The 17,828-nt window shown below is 42.0% G+C and overlaps 1 protein-coding gene and 1 pseudogene across 2 annotated transcripts in view; both read right to left on the reverse strand.

Moving 5' to 3' along the window:
* Positions 1–223: 223 nt before the first annotated feature.
* Positions 224–17,828, reverse strand: part of LMLN (leishmanolysin like peptidase) — a 144,402-nt gene continuing 126,797 nt past the window's right edge. Inside the window, exons 20-22 of one of the 2 annotated variants that reach the window (XR_009612301.2) lie at positions 6,087–6,231; positions 2,416–2,439; positions 224–622 (exon numbers count right to left, since the gene is read on the reverse strand). The gene's annotated coding sequence lies outside the window, so the exon portion shown is untranslated. The remainder of the gene's footprint in view (positions 623–2,415; positions 2,440–6,086; positions 6,232–17,828) is intronic. The other variant, XR_013557942.1, reaches the window with a different exon arrangement.
* LOC132683595 (small ribosomal subunit protein uS14 pseudogene) lies at positions 12,228–12,958 on the reverse strand (annotated as a pseudogene).

Raw genomic sequence — 17,828 nt, forward strand, 5'->3', positions numbered from 1 at the left:
TTCCTCCCAATGGTGATAAGACTTGGGGACTAGCTTATGCTGCCCAGGTGCACAACAGATGATGTATAGCAAATGGAAAGACAAGTGTTAATAATAAAAAAAAATTCAGTCCAGAGTGTTCAAGTTTGAGTACACTTTTTGTGCAAGACACTCAGCAGGATGCACTTTTTACCAGAAGGTTACAAGATGTTCATAGACTCATGAGCCAGAGCTAGGAGAGTTGATTGACAGATATTTTGTTTTCTTAAAGCAAAAACTTCTTTTATTGTAAACTGAGTCTGTTTCATCCAATGTCTAAAGAGAAAGAAGAGCATATGACTTGAACAAAGAAGATAAAGAAATGCACTTTTTTGAAAGACTTCAAAGAAGGATATGTTCATCTCTGTGAAGACATTATTGTGCATTCGTCAGCATTCTACTTGGATGATGGATCAGAGCATCTTTCCACATGGAAAGAAGCTGAAAAGCATAGTGGTCAAGAACATTTTGGGACACCTGGGTGGCTCAATCAGTTGAGTGTCAGACTCTTCATTTCCACTCAGGTCCTGATGCCAGGGTCGTGGGATTAAGCCCCGTGTCAGGCTCTCAGAATCTTGGGATTCTCCCTCTCCCTCTCTCCCAACTTAAAAAAAAAAAAAAAAAAAAAAAAAAAAAAAAAAAAGTCAAGAGAGTAAGTACAAGGATAACCATTGCATAATTAAAAAAAAAGAAAAAAGGACATTTGATTAACATTCAGTTTTAGAAGCTTTATACCCATGATAGGCCAGCATATAGGACTTTTTAAAGAAGTTTCCCTTTAGAGTTTGTTCCTTGGATTAGAAATTGTAGGCCTTTGGTATTTTTTTGTCAAGCACTTTCAGAATTCATGATTTTGGTTCAGGGCTGGTAATATTGTGCCATTTTCTTCTTCCTCACAAAAATATTTTTGGATATGTGCCAGAATGACAATCATTGGATACTAATTCCACTGCATGTGACTTTGGGCAAATTACCTGAGCTCTTTGTACCTGTTTTCTTACTTGTAAAATGATAGTAATAATGACTCTGCTAGAGTGCACTTTGTGGCTCAGTCAGTTAAGCATCTGACTCTTGTTTCGGCTCAGGTCGTGATCTCACGGTTCGTGGGTTCCAGCCCCGTGTCAGACTCCGTGCTTGCAGCACAGAGCCTGCTTGGAATTCTCTCACTCCCTCCCTCTCTCTCTCTCTCTCTCTCTCTCTGCCCCTCCCCTTCTCACTTTCTTTCTCTCTCAAAATAAAGTTAAAATTTTTTTCAAAAAAGAATGACATCTCTGCTATAGATTAAAATGTGTTCCCCAAAAGTTTGTGTATTTAATTCCTAATCCCCAATGTGATGGTATTCAGAGATGGGGCCTTTGGGAGATAATTAGATTTACATAGGCTCTATAATAACATTAGTGCCCTTATAAAAAGAGAAATCATAAAGCTCACATTCTTCCTCTCCCTTACCCTATCTTTCTTTCTGCTGTGTAAGGACACAGGGAGAAGAAGGCCATCCACAAGCCAGGAAGACAATTCTCAAGAGAAATCAATCATGTTAGCACCTTGATCTTAGACTTCTACCCTCCAGAACTGTGAGAAAATTAATTTCTGTTGTTTAAGTCAGCCTGGTCTGTGGTATTTTGTTATGGTGGCCAAAGCTAAGACAATCTCCCTTTGGAGTGATTGTCAGCATTAAATGACGTGACACATGTAAAATATGTGCACATGTCTGACACATGACATGGTAAGTGCTTGGCAACTGTCACCCATTATTATTAGAAAAATAAAGTTTACCTGCCAAGTAAAATGAATGTTTGTGTTTGGTGAGAGCACCTTTCTCCTGGACAACTCTGAACAAACACTAACCAGCATATTTCTGAAGACATATTCCAACATATTTCTGTGGAAGAATGTCAGCTTTGTGTCCCAAATGAAATGGTGTTTTCCAAATCTCTCTGTTCACGAGAGATCTGTCAGGGTATGTAAATATAGAGTCCTAAGAACATTAGCCAGAATCACCGGCATGTGGGTGTCAGTGAGAAAATGCAGGAGCACAGGGCGATCCCTGTTCCAGTGGCTTCTCACAGAGCCTTCCCTGACCATTCACTCTGTACAGAGGAGTCACCTCTCCCCACTACTCTTGATCCTGTTACCCTGCTTTAGTTTTCCTCATAGCACCCGACATCACAAGCTTTGCTGTATGTTTTCTGTCTCCTCACTGGAGAGGAAGTGGCATAAGGAAAGACCTAATTCTTTGTTCCCACTGTTGTATCCCCCACTACTTGAACACTCCCCAATACATGTGTTGAATGAGTGAGTGAATTTACCACAGTGGCTAAGAACATGAACTTTGGCATCAGCCTTCAAACCTTAGCTCTGCCCCTTAGTGTGCTTGACTATGGGCAAGTTACTCACCTTGGTGAGCCTTGGTTTTCTCATCTGTAAAATAGAAAAAGAATGAAATAAGAAAATAATTAGGAAGTGTTTAGCACAGTGCCGGCATCTAGTCAGCAGTGAACTAGCTATGATCATTTTCTCATTCTTCCCCTGACCCGCAGGAGAGGGAGTGGTGCCTTATTTCCCTGAAGCAAGAACTGCTTTCTCTGTGAGCCTGCTGCCATGAGAGCAGAATGAAGAGGAAGACAGGACACAAACAAACTGGGGCCCAGGGAGCAGGAGAGTGGGCAGCAGTGCCGACCCCAGGAGAGGCACTGTAAAAATAAGGCTGTGGACCCACAATTAAAAACAAAACATCGGGGCGCCTGGGCGGCTCAGTCGGTTAAGCCTCCGACTTCAGCTCAGGTCACAATCCCACGGACTGTGGGTTCCAGCCCCGCGTCGGGCTCTGGGCTGATGGCTCAGAGCCTGGAGCCTGCTTCCGATTCTGTGTCTCCCTCTCCCTCTGCCCCTCCCCCGTTCATGCTCTGTCTCTCTCTGTCTCAAAAATAAATAAACGTTAAAAAAAATTTTAAAAACAAAACAAAACAAAACCCCAAACAAAACAAAAAGGTGGGGGAAAGGAAAGAAGGTAAAGGAAGCAAAATTCTGGGAGGACAAAATATTCACATGCACAATAGATGTTACTGCTACTGGGGTGAAAATTTCTGTTAAGCAGGAACCCCACTCCCTGCCTATTACAGCTCAGGCAGAAATCCTTTAGCAATTTCCCACTCCAGTGGGGGTGATTCCGCTAAGGGCTCCCAGAGAGCAAGCATTTCACCTGACACACTCCCCTGCCCAGTTCAAAGCTTGTAGTGGGAGTAAAAGAAATAGACATATTCAGTGCTTTTGTTTGAGAGGAAGAGGGGAGGAGGGAGAGAAGAGAATGGGGTAGCTGCCGTGCTTACATTTTTTATAAAGTGACATTTTTTTTCTTCCATTCTCTGCATCTCTCCCCTAAATCTCTATTGAACCTCTAAGTATTTCACTTAAATACCCAGTAGACAATACAATGAGCTCTTAAAACTGTATTATAAAATGAGAACACATGTTCCTTCAATGTGACATGCTCACCTTGCCCGTTTTTAGACTCCTTTAGCTGGTGCAGGTGGTCTTTTGCTGACAGGAGCCCATAACAATGCACTGACCACTGGAGTCACATGCCCTTCCCTTCACCAAGTGGTGAATATGCCACAGGAAAGGAAAGAAAAGTCAACGGATGCTCTAGCATACAATCACCTGGGTATGAAATCTGGGGAGCACTCATGTGGGTCAGCCTGCAAACTTATTTTTCCCATCAAATGAATCAGTTGACAGGAAAACAGTACTTTTTTAAAAATTTATTTTGACAGAGAGAGAGAGCAAGAAAGCACACACAAGCAGGGGAAGGGCAGAGAGAAGGAGAGACAGAATCCCAGGCAGGCTCCACACCATCAGCACAGAGCCAGATGTGGGGCTCAAACCCACAAACTGTGAGATCATGACCTGAGCTGAGATCAAGAGTCGGATGCTTAACTGACTGTGTCACACAGGCGTCCCGGAAAACAGTGATTTACTCGACAGGACATACACCAATGTCTCTTGAAAACACCATCCCACCCGGGTGCCTGGGTGGCTCAATAAGTTAAGTGCCAACTCTTGGTTTCAACCCAGGTCATGATCTCACAGTTTGAGAAGTTCAAGCCCCACCCAACAGCGCAGAGCCTGCTTGGGATTCTCTCTCTCTCCCTTTCTCTCTGTCCCTCCCCCACTCACACAGTCTCTGTCTCTCTCAAAATAAATAAATAAACTTAAAAAAATAAGTAAAAAAGGAAAACACCATCCCACCACCACCATAAAAAAGCAAATATAAGGGTAGCACTTTTCAATTTGTGCACCACACAATATTGCAGGATATTAATCACTGTTACTTGATTTAAAATGTTTCTTGCTATGATTAGATATGTTTGAAAAACACTGATTTTTTTTTTAAGTTACACTAGTTCCTTTATTGAACAACTTCTTGGAAGATTTAATATGCTAATGTACATCATGAATCTTCATGATGGAGATTGAAGGTGCAATATTTCCCAACATTATTTGACCACAGAACACCTTTTACATAAAACATCTCCCAGGAATAGTGTCCACAAAGTTTATAGATCAGGATATCACTAGAAAGCAAGTAGAATCCTATGAAGAAATCCATCCATATTAAATTCACCTTATTGTGCATGTTTTAGTGTCCTATCTCTCCCCAGTGTCCCTGCTTCTGCATGGCATGGGACTCTTCCCATGAGAATAATTCCCCTGGGTGGTGATTTAGGACAGAGGCCTCAGATGTGCCCATAAACTCCCTCTGGGAAGGAGTTGCGCCTTTAAGGTCCTAAGCATTAAAAATATGTTGATGTTTCTCATATAATTCCAAATTTAAAAATACCACCCTGTGAAACAAATGAAAAGGATCCCCAGAAAGTTTGAATTTTCCCCATGAAAGACGGTTTTGAAATGTCCTATATCAAACTCAAAATATTTGGTAGTGGCAGTGTTTTACTGTTGTGCTAAACAGCCATCCAGTTTGCTCATTAGATAACCCAGCACTAACCCCAGGGGGAAATGCCTTGCTGCCTGGGGGAAGGGGATCCTAGGACACCACACCGCCCTACCCAAGTCCAAATGGACTTAGTTCAATCTCTTTTCCACCTGTGAGAGGAGACTTAGGATGGTGAAGTAGGAGAAAATTTGTAACCAGAAGCCAGGGGAGACAGGGGTACCAGCCATTGAGGACAGACCCACAGCAATAGGGAATTGGGAGCAGTCTATTTTCATGGTGGGTTGCCTATTGGTTTTGCCTCAGGCCCTCTTTATAGTTTTCTTTTTGTCCAGGATGCCGAATATCTGCTCCTATGGGTTCTATGCTTAGTGCCTCTAAGTGTGGGGCTATGTTTGCCTTTATGAAACATTTTTCTTTTTTAAATGTTTATTTATTCATTGAGAGAGAGAGAGAGAGAGAGAGAGAGAGAGAGAGGCAGAGAGAAAGAGAGAGAAAGAATCCCAAGGAGGCTCCTCGATGTGGGGCTCGATCTCACGAACCACAAGACCATGACTAGAGTCAAAATCAAGAGTCAGACGCCCAAACAACTGAGCCACCCAGGCGCCCCTACATAACATCTTTCATGTGAATTGTTGATAACACAGGAACAGGAATTATTTCTCTTACATAAGAACTCCTGGGGCATCTGGGTGTCTCAGTCAGTTAAGCGTCTGACTTCAGCTCAGGTCATGATCTCATGGCTTGGGGGTTCAAGCCCCGCATCATCCTCTGTGCTGACAGCTCAGAGCTAGGAGCCTGCTTTGGATTCTGTGTCTCCTTCTCTTTGCTCCTACCCTGCTTGAGCTTGGTTTCTCTCTCTCTCTCTGTCTCTCTCTTTCAAAAATAAATAAACGTTAAAAAAAATTTAAGGGGTGCCTGGGTGGCTCAGTCAGTTAAGAGTCAGACTTTGTCTGGGGTCATGATCTCCTCCCACCCCACCCTGGACTATGAGCACCTTGAGGACTTGATAACTAGATGACAGACAGTCACCTAACACCTAGCCTGGCACCGAGCAGACCTCCATAAATGCCTGTGGCATGAAGGAATGACAGCGTCCTTTCAGAGGGCAAAATACCTTTGCCTTCCTTGGCTTGGCATCTCCCCACAGCATTTAGGCCAGGACTCCGCATTCAATGGGTCCCCAGCTGGATGTTATTTTCTGGGCTGGTGGCTCTCTCTTGCCACTCTTTTGTCCTCAGCCTCCGCAGCTCAAGTGCTAACTGTGATAATGGCATTTGTGATACTGTCACTAACACAGGATCAGATGATCAAACCCTCTCCTCTTCCCTCACATTGGCTACCAGTGCTCCATGGAGGGTAATTGGCTACCAGTGCTCACATTGGCTACCAGTGCTCCATGGAGGGTAATTTATTTTTCTAAATACCAAACTAGTAGAGTGTCTATGTGAAAACAAGATGCTTGTAATCCAGGTGGAAGTTGGAAGATGGCTAGGGCAGAGAACAAAGAGGCCAGGTCAAGTGATTAACAATGTAAAAAGTAACTTTCTATGATAAGTTTATTGGCAAAGAACTAGAGGTTTGGTAACATGCGTGGTAAATAAGAAAGAAGTATAATTATGCAATAGAATGGAATTAAGTCAGATTTATCCAAAGGTTATCTATATAAAACCCAAAGATTAACTATCAAGAAAGTTACGGTTTCTCCTTTCCTAGAGGGGTTTAAGATGAAGAAAGATCCCCATCTTCCTGAACTGAAATGAGGTCTGTCCGGAGGAAAGGAGATTGAGATGGTCTCAGATGTTCAAAGCCTATGAGTGTTCTTACTTCTGTGAAAACCTTTACTGTAGTCATTGAACAAATACTTATTACACATGATTCTACGCCAGGTGCTGTTAATTGCAAAATATACAACCATAGCCAAGATACAGTCCCTCTCCTCTCAAAGCCACACATAGAACCAAGAAGCTGGATAGTAACAAGAAATTTAAAATAAGTGTGAGAAGTGTCAAGTTGCATGTAATATAGAACCCACGTAGAAATAAGTGGGTGGGCAGCCGTTTACCTAATGTAGCAGTAAGAGAAGGCCCGCTTGAGAAAAAGTGATATTTACGCTGAGCTGAAGGCGGTGAGGTAGTGTTCTTGGTAGAGGGAAGAACATGCCCAAAAAAGAGACAGAAAAGATATAAGAGGAACTTAAAGAAAGCCAGGGTGGTCAGAGCTCGAAAGGTGTATAATAGAAGATGAGTCTAGGGAAGTAGTCAAGGATCGGGGGCCAGACGTAGAAATTTGGACTTCTTCCTAACCACATGGGGAGCCACTGAGTGATTTTAAGCAAAGGAATTAATTACATGATGAGATTTAGGTTGTTTAATGTTAAATGACATTACTTCTACCAGACCTAAGTACAGCTTTGCTCTGAATTAGGTTCTTAGGAAGCCTTTTTTCCCCCTCACATTGCTGGATTTCAAGTGGAAAGTTGACATCTGGCTCAACTGCCTGGTCTTGCAAGCCTTAAGATAAAGACAGAAACTTCCGGCAAGAAAATCTTCCCTTTATCACTGTAAGAGAAGTAAGTGATGTATCTTTGTGGGACCTATTTGTATTTCTCCATTTCCTGACACTCCCCCCCCCCCCCCCCGCCTTTCTTTTATCAGAAACAGGAATGGTGAACTCTCTCTGAGCTCTTCCTTTCTTCCTCCTATCATGGCTACCATCCTTACAGTGCTATGGCACAACCATGCAGCCTTGTGAAAAGTTGCTCAATACAGTGGACATGGCATAAAGGGACATTCTGTTCCTTCCTTCCATTTTTTGAGGAAATGTTGGCTTTGTCATAAGCTCTTCTTTTTGTGGCTATTATAGTTGTTCGTAGCTCTTTCACTTGTAACAAAACCTGTTTTAGCTCTTCAGAACCATTCAAAATGTTTTTACAATGTAATCAGATCTTAAACCAATTTCTCTTATGTCCTAGGAAGAGAACAGGTGAATAAGACATTTCATGCAGACTTTTGCTCAATGGCATCAATTCATCTCAAAGAAGCACAAGAGAGACCGTGTCCTCCACCATGCAGGTGTGATTCTACATGCTTTCCATCCCAGAGACCTTGAAGCAAGAACAATTGCCTTGCTGTTCTTGGCAATTTAAATTATCCTTTGTGAATGCAATACTTTTGGCAGTCCAGGGTGCTAATTACTTGGAGCATCTGGTCAGGCTGCCAGAGGCCAAGGACAGCTAGTCCTCTCATTTCCTGTTTTCAGTCTTTCCTACGCCTGAGCTTTCCCTGCTTCTACAACCCTTTCCTACAGCAGCATGCTCTCAATTTCATGCTCCACTTTTAATCAGGATCCAAAGAGACGAACGTGATACAAGCTTTGCTAGTTGAACAAAAGGCAAAGGAAGTATCACACTTAACATATCTATTGCTATCGAGGGGAAAATCTGTGGTGACTCTCTGCAAGGTGAAGAGTAACAGATTTTTGCCCTTTTTGGTTGACAAGACTCACAGACAGAAATGCTGAACGGGGTCAGGTAAATGAATTCAGTAGTCTGGGTGGGGACTATAGGAAGTGGAGAATACACGCCCCATCTAAAGAGAGGACTACTTCACTCCCACAGACTGTTGCCAGGGAGGCCCAGTGAAGCTGACTCTTCTGATTTTCCAAGAGAACCCAGAAATATGGGCTTTATTGTGAAAATCCCTCAAATTTTAAGCATTTGACACTATTTCAAAAAAGATGTTTAATATGTGGGGACCAACACAGAGCATGTCTGTGACCAGATTCAACCCATTTGGATCACCAGTTTGGGATCTGTGGTATAGAGTCTGTTCTAGTTGCAAAACTCTGCAACCAAAGAAAAAGCTTCACGTTTCTGCAAAGGATGGATGAGATCTAAGTATAAATCCTAGCAGTGTCCTTACAGCTTGGCACTTTTGGAAAGAGGTTTTCATAAACAAAACCTTCCATTCCTATTCTCCCTGCAGTATGTGAGAACAAAGGAGATGTGAAAATAGCAGGCATACAGGGTAACAAGGGCTGCTGTAACAAAGTACCATGGACTAGGTGGCTTGAACAACAGAAATTGATTTTCTCACAATTCTGGAGGCTGGAAGTTGGGGATCAAAGTGTTGGCAGGATTGATTTCTTCTGAGGCATTTCCCCTTGGACTAAGGATGGCCATCCTCTCTGTGTGTCTTCACAGGACTGTGTCCTAATTTCCCCTTCTTATAAGGACACCGTTCATATTGGATTAGGTCCACTCATGACCTATTCTAACTTACATCTTTTAAGACCCTATCTCCAAATACAGTCCCATTCTGAGGTACTGGGTGGGGGGTGGGTTAGGACTTCAACCTATGAATTTTGGAGGGATACAATTCGACCATAACAGCAGGTTCTCTCTCCTCACATAGCCTTTCCTGGAGCAGCACATGCTGTCATTTAATGGAACTAGGTAGCCATGAACAAGAATGTATTAACTCCCATCTGTACCCAGCCTTGTGGGAAATTTCAAAGAAAAAGAGATACAAAAACACAGTCTAATCAGAGCAAGAAAAGAGTTTGGACAGCAAAACTCTGCTTGGAGATCATTTTATACATGAGGATATAAGACACATAGGAGTCCTGTGACATGCCAGAGGGACAAGGCTGCAGCCTCTCTGAACTGGAAGGGCCTTGGGCATCATCTATTCTATCATTCTCTAAGGGATGGCTTCCTTCCAAAATGTTCCTGTCAAATGGCCCAACTTCATTTCACATTTGTATGTCAGAGCTTCAGATATTTCAAGACAGAAATCATGTCACCATCAGTATTTTTTCTTTAAGATAAAAATTTTTGATTCTAGGTAAAATTCTGAATTCCTTTGACCATTCCTCTTAAGATGTGATTTCAAGTGCTTTTACTGTCCTGTACATACCCTAATGTTTGTTTTCTTACAAATATTTCCTACAGGGTGTGCCAAAAACCTGAGAGGTAAATTTGTAGATGTGGCCATGACAGTATAAAGTAGATCAGGTCAATCACCTCCCTTACTGTTGACATTATGCTTCTATAATTATAGCCTTTAATCATCGTAGCACATCTCTCTGTTCTTGTACATTAACCTCGTCTTAAGTCCTTTACGTGGATGCTACAAAAACCCCATCTTCTCCCCTAATGCCTGTGTACTTGACTTTTTTTCCTGTTCACTTTCATCTTGCCAGATTCTCTCTGTTGTTCCAGCCTGTTGAGCACTCTTTGGATTCTGATTCCGATATCTCCTCTTTTCACTGTCTTCTCTGGTTTCATGTTGGCTGCAGATTCATCAGGTTGTCACTGTTGTACTCAGTCAAGTCATGGGCAAAATTTTGAACCAGGATGGAGCCTAAGTAGAGTTTTCCTTCTGGATTCACATGGATCCCATCAGTCAGAATTCGGGTGTGGTGGATTATCTCCATTTTCACCCTGTTTGTATTTCTCCACTTCTTTCAAAAGGATGTTATAAAAGATGTGGCTGAAATCCTGTGTCTACAGCTTTTCCCTATGAGTCTTAATTTTTTAAAAAGTTTTTTTATGTTTATTTATTTTTGAGAGGGGGAGAGAGACAGAGACAGAGAGAGACAGAGAGAGACAGAATCCAAAGCAGGCTCCAGGCTCTGAGCTGTCAGCCCAGAGGCCAACGTGGGGCTTGAATCCACAAACCACAAGATCATGTTCTGAGGCAAAGTCAGATGCTTAACCGACTGAGCCACCCAGGTGCCCCTTACCAGCCTAAAATTTTAAAGACTCATCCAACAAATCAGCTGCTGAGCTGAAACAGTGTGGTCTCTGCTGTCCCAAATCTCCGTGCCAATTTGGAGGTACGAGAAACAGACAACTGGAACACAGTCAAGAGGACTGGGCTCTTCTCCGTCAGTTGAGAGAAGGGATATGAGAAGGGAGGGCATTAGAGTGACCTGTTGCAGGTAGATTAAAATCTCTTTGGCTGAATCTGCTTTGAGCATGCTATTCTTTCCCACGATCTTTTCTCTTCTGCAAATTGGAGGAAATGATATCTTCTTTAAGTAATGGCTGGTAGTTGTTTGAAACAAACATGGATCTCCCACTATGGTTTTATGATACTTCTTAGGAATCTTTTTTCTCAGGTAAGAGACGTTTTTAATTATGTGACTAGTCAGGAGAACTAGCCATTACTAAATCTGCACATACTAACCTGCTACATATGAAGCTCTACAGACAGTTCTAGTCTAGTCCAACATTCAAAAGTTTCTATGCTGGTCTTGAGTCCCATAGTCCATGATGTCATAACTCTAATATCATGGCTGACTCCTGTCCTTATCCTTGTCTTTAAGAGTTGAACCAAGAGGGGCACCTAGGTGGCTCAGTTGATTGGACATCTGACTCTTGATTTCAGCTCAGGACATGACCTCGTGGTTTGTGGGTTTGAGGCCCATGTCAGACTCTACGCTGACATTGCAGAGAATGCTTAGGATTCTCATTCTCTCTCTCTCTCTCTCTCTCTCTGCCCCTTCTCATTTGTGCATGTGCTCTCTCTTCTCTCTCTCAAATAAATAAACATTTTAAAAAATTTAAAAAAAAAGAGTTGAACCAAGAAAATCAAGCTCAGCTTTAGATGGGAGATATTGGGGTATATCCCTGACTATGAAAGTATGGGGGACCCTAAGATGAATCTATAAGGGAGATACTGGGGATCCTTCATCCCTCTAGGGCTTTAGGCAGAGAATTAACACCAATCTATGAGAGATGGGATTGGTACAAAACCTAAGGGAGACGTGACCCCAAACAAATCTGACCTCAGACCTTGTAAGGGTTTCAGGTTTTTTGATGATTAAATGACCACAGTAAGAGAGCTGCCACAGAGAGAGGAAAGTGGAGGGCCTTGTTTTAAGTCAATGACCTTCCAGGACCAACACTTATAGCCAACCAACCACCACAATGGTGGTCATTTGGTGGGACATGGCCTCCTGGATGCTGCCTGGACCATCAGCTTCATGTGCTGCGTTGCTCTGAGAGGTGTTTCCACTTAGCCCGATTTCTCCCCTTGGTCACCAGATTCCTCTTTAGGTGAAAGCCTTCTTAGGAAAAATATATCACATTTCCATCACATGTGCCTCGTCTTCCCAAGTGTATCCATGAGAACTACCTTAACCCATTTGGGCTGCTCTAATAAAATAATAGACTGGGTGGCTTTTTATTTTCACTTCAAAATAGTCATAATTAAAGTATTTTTATTTTATGTACAATGATTGGCATTAAGGTAGGTTATCTTGAGTATCTGCAATTAAAGTATGTATCTTGGATGATCCATTCAAGCAAGGTCATTTAATCCAACTTAATGAAGCCTATATCCTTTTAGTACTGATGGAAACACTGGCAGCACCTGTTCAGGCTGTATTTCCAGATCAGACCGTGCTGGTTTGAGTGGACAAGGCAAGAACGAGAATCCTGGCCAAATTTCCTCGGATGGCTCCAGTAGAGCTGCTGGTGACCCATCTTGCTCTCCCAGATGCAATGAAGAAATGGCAGAATGGGTGGCTTAAACAACATATATTTCTCACAGTTCTGAAGCCTAGAAGTCCAAGATCAAGGCACTAGCAGATTCAGTGTCCAGTGAGAACCTGCTTCCTGGTTCATAAACGCAGCCATCTTCTCACCGTGTCCTCACTTGGCAGAAGGGCCAAGAGAGATCTCTGGAGTCTCTTTTATAAGAACATGAATCCCATTCATGAGAGCTGTACCCTCATGACCTAATCACCTCCCAAAGACCCTACCACCTGATACCATCACATTGGGAGTCAGGCTTTCAACATATGAATTTTAGAGGGACAAAAACATTCAGTCCAGAACAAGAGTTGTGAAGAGTCCTACTTTACCTCAGATTGGATTCTGATGGACTAGTATTTTTCTCTGTAGTCCTGGGCTCAGTCATGTTTTGGCTGATATTAATTGGATGTAAAGTAATATTAGAGTTATCTTACTATCTTATCCATCCCTTAATGCTCCAAAAATCTATTTAGCTGTGCCAACAAGATGGGCATATCTAGTTTTTTTGTTGTTGTTGTTTTAATTTTATTTATTTAAAAAAATCTCTATACCCAACGAGGGGCTTGAACTCATGACCCCAATATCCAGAGTCTCATGCTCTTCTGACTGAGCCAGCCAGGCACCCCTGGCATCTAGGTTTTTAAAAGACCATTTTTAGAAGTAATCTTTTTCATAAGCAATTTACTAAACCCCTGTACAAGCATATTCATAGTTAATAATAAAAAAAAATAGAAACCACTGAAGTATCCATTAGTAGGATAATGTGTTGGTTCCTGGAGTAGCTTCTGTATTATTTAAATTTTTGATAATGAAAATGCTTTCATATTGTGTCAAGTTATCGCTATGGGTTTCCAAGTAGTCCCTTTCCTTTGCTCTTGCCTTTTATAATTGTCCTCACTGCTTTCTCAGTGATCTATTAAAAATGCAAATATGATTGTGGCACTTTGGGAATTAAAGCTTTCTTGTGGTTTGTTTCTCATTATCTATTCATTAAGTGTCAAGCTCCTTGGCATGTGTAACAGTCCTTATGATCTGTCCCTGCTCTCCTCTGCAGCCTTAACTCCCATGCCTGTATTCTGTTTTCCAACCACACGTGACTTATGTCAATACTCTGAGCCCGTCAGTTTCTTTCACAGCTGCATGGCTTTGCACTGACTCTGCTCTCTGCTTTCAGTACCTCCTCCTTCTTCTCACAATCAAATTTGAGCTTTGCCATCCCTCTCTCTGCTCAGAAAATGTAAGCCTGCTTGTTCCAACAGCCTCTATAGGCTCTCAGGACATTCTGCACAAAGCTATGTTCACACATTGTTTACCCAAATAGAATGCATGTTCTTGAGAGCTGAGAGGTGTATTCATCTCATATTCCCCACTGAAGCCCAGGCTCTATTGGATGCTAAATATTGAATGAATGAATGAACGAACGAACAAGTGTACAATTCTTCTAATATTTATATCTATTAGTTCCTGGTGTTTAAGCTGTACTTGATCTTTTAAACCATATTCACTCATTTGTCCAAATTCATAGTAAAACTTTGAACTTTAAAACATAAGAATAAAAATAAACCATATTCACATATATAAAAATGTTGGGCTGGGGGAAGAGAGATCTCATGTCTAGGCTCAGCCTCAAACCCTCCTTAGGATGGCCCTGCTCACAATAATGAAGCCCATCTTTAGTCTTCAGTTCTGCTAGATCTTCTGTGACATTTGGAACACATTTGGGTACCTCAGCTGGAATATCCTCTGTCTTTGGGAGATCAGAATCATCTCAGGATATGAGCCCAAACTCAATCACCTGACTCTTATTTGTTTTTTGCCCCAGGCTGGCACATGTATGGGGATCTCTATTGTATAAAACTGTTGCCAAGACTATTTTGAAATATGAAAATATTCCAAACATGATGAAGTTCCCCTAGGATGCCTTATCTGCATATGTGTGTGAATTTACCTTAGGAAGAATAGCTGATGTTATATTTAGGGGATGAATCACTGGAATCTACTTCTGAAATCAGTATTGCACTATAAGCTAACTTGGATATAAATTTAAATTAATTAATTATGAAAAACAATCAATCAATTAATTAATTTAAAAAGAATAGCTGAGGGGTGCCTGGTTGGCTCAGTCGGTTGAGCATCCGACTTTGGCTTACGTCATGATCTCGCAATTTGTGAGTTTGAGTCCCACATTGGGCTCTGTGCTGACAGCTGAGAGCGTGGAGCCTGCTTCGGATTCTGTGTCTCCCCCTCTCTCTGTCCCTCCCATGCTCATACTCTGTCTCTCTCTCTGTCTCTCAATAATAAATAAACGTTAATAATAAATTTTAAAAAATAAATAAAAAGAATAGCTGATGTTGACGAAAGCACTGATCTGTCAATGCCCTCCATGCTTCTAGTATGGCACCCATAGTGCACTTACAATTGGTCCCCTACAGCCCCACTGGAAACTAAGCTGCACAGGGCAGGTAGGTTTCTTTGATATATAGAAAATAATATATAGGGACACCTGGGTGGCTCAGTTGGCTAAGCTTCTGACTTCAGCTCAGGTCATGATCTCGTGGTTTGTGAGTTTGAGCCCTGCATCAGGCTCTGTGCTGACAGCTCAGAGCCTGAAGCCTGCTTCCGATTCTGTGTCTCCCTCTCTCTGTCCCTCTCTCACTTGTGCTCTCCCTGTCTCTCAAAAACAAATAAACATTAAAAATTAAAAATAAATAAATAATATAAAAGTTGTATTTGCAAAAGGTCCCCATCAGCTTGTAGGTTTCTGCTTCCCTCTCAAACTCATGGGCCATACGAAAACTTTCTCCTTTATTACCTTTTTTTTTTTTTTTACATTTATGTCCATAATCCATTTTGAGTTAATTTTTAGATAATGTTTGAGTTATGTTGAAATTTTTAAAAAATGAACGTCCAATTGCTTCAGCACTCTTTTTGTTTTTGTTTTGTTTTTAGTTTAGAGAGAGAAAGCACGAGTCAGGGAGAGAGAGAGAATCTTAAGCAGTCTCCACACTCAGCATGGAGCCCAAAACAAGGCTTGATCCCACAACTGGGATCATGACCTGAGCCAAAATAAAAAGTCATACACTGAACTGAGCCCCAAATCACCCTGCCTTTTATATTTTTGTTTTTTATTCCTAAGTAATCTCTTTACCCAATATGGGACTTGAACTTGCAACCCTAAGATCAACAGTTGCATGCTCTACTGACTAAGCCAGCCAGGTGCCCCACTCCTTATTACCTTACTACCAGCTAAAAGACACTTTCCTTGGTGCCTTTATATTGCATTTTACCCCTTGTGGCAACTAATTCCTATACACAGCATCCATGAAATCTTATCTTTCACATATTCTTGATGAGTCACTTTGGTTTTCTCCCAGGATTGAATCCTAGAGACAAATCAATAGGTAACTATGGCTCTCTCCCAAACAGTAAACGAAAATGATAAAAAAGAAAAAGAAAAGGGACTTCCCAATGGGGTGATATCTCACAGTTTATAAAAATGCCATGTCTTTATTTCTTTTTAACTTTATTTATTTTGAGAGACAGTGTGTGCACGTGTGTGCACCTGAGGGAGGGGCAGAGAAAGAGAGAGAGAGAGAGAGAGAGAATCCCATGCAGGCTCTGTGCCGTCAGCACAGAGTCTGACATGCGGCTCGAACCCACAAACCATAAGATCATCACCTGAGCTGAAACCAAGAGTTGGACACTTAACCAACTGAGCCACCCAGGGTGCCCCAGTTATGATGTGTCTTTACACTCTTTTCGGAAGTACACACCACAGTTCAAGCAGTTCAATTTGGTTCTGAACAAGTAGTCCTCACTTTTAGAATAGGCTATATATTCCAAAGTGTTTTTATAAAGTCAGTTGTGTAAAACTCACAATTCCGGTGCCCAAAGAAATGAGGTTATCTTGGGTCATCAGGTTCTCAGGGCAGTCCCTAAAAGTCTATCTAATCCTGAATGTGGCCGACCTGGCACACCAAATGCACTTCTCCCGTAGTCCCAAGAACTCTGCACAGCTTTGATTGTGCAAGAGAGGAAGAGAGGGCACCCTGTGTTCCAATTCCGGGACGCAGCCCTCCTCTACTCCCTACTTGGCTGAACCCACAGCTAGGGGTAGGGCTGGGCCAGGGAGGGTGCTGGGGAGGAGAGCAGACAATCCTGGGCACCAGCACCAGAAATCTTATTCTCTGCCAGAGGATATCTCTCTAGTTCTTTCACTCACAGGAATTCTGAATAAGGACTAAATAGGAATAGAAATGATGTTTGTATAGTGTTTTATAGTTTATAAATGACATATTTTCACCCCTAATATCTCACTGTCTGATTCTTAAAACAACCCTCTCGAGTTACTTTATTGTTGTAATTTTTATTCAACAGGCAAGAAAAATGAGGTTCAGAAATGAAGTGATTTGGGGAGCCTGGGTGGCTCAGTCGGTTGAGCATCCAACTCTTGATTTCTGCTCAGGTCATGATCTCATGGTTTGTGACTTCAAGTCCCATGTTGGGCCGGGCTCTGTGCTGACAGTGTGGAACCTACTTGGGATTATCTCTTCCCTTTCTCTCTCTCTCTCTCTCTCTCTCTCTGCTCCTCCCCACTTCTCTCTCAAAAATAAATAAATAAACTTAAAGACGGGGGGTGGGGGGCACCTGGGTGGCTCAGTCGGTTAAGCATCAGACTCTTGATTTTGGCTCAGGTCATGATCTCACAGTTTGTGAGATCTGGGCTCTGTGCTGAGAGCATGGAGCCTGCTTGAGATTCTCTTTCTCCCCTTGTCTTCCCCTCTCCAATCTCTTTCTCTCTCTCTCTCAAAATAAAAAAATTAACTTAACAGAAAAAAAGAAAAAAAGAAATGAAGTGATTTCTCTAAGGCCAGTGTGGGGAAGGATGTGAAAAGAAGCTCAACTTGCTCCTCGGCATGGCTGCTTCTCTCTGGGTCTCCTCATAAACCCACCTGGCTATATTTTATTTATTTTCAAACCAATTAAACTGTGTTTCCTAGGTGCCAGGCATTATCCTAAGAGTTCTACAAACATTAGCCCACTTAAAACATCTCAGGCTTAAGATTTACCTTCTTCTGAACTTTTAACCTGTGCCTCAATCACTGCGTAACCATCTTGGCAATGGAGGTTGACTTGAGCAATATTCCTATGGTGCATATTTTAGTCAGAGGGGTTTGGACTGCTTAGTCAAGTGATCTCTGACTCTCATATTTCATGATCAGATGAGTCGCTTTCAAGAGTCAGACTCTTGACCAAACAGTTTGGATATGACATGAGCTTTGATATGTGTGACTCCTGCAGGTCTTTTCACCA

Source organism: Panthera onca, chromosome C2 (genome assembly GCF_046562875.1).
Source record: "Panthera onca isolate mPanOnc1 chromosome C2, mPanOnc1 haplotype 2, whole genome shotgun sequence".
NCBI lineage: Eukaryota > Metazoa > Chordata > Mammalia > Carnivora > Felidae > Panthera > Panthera onca.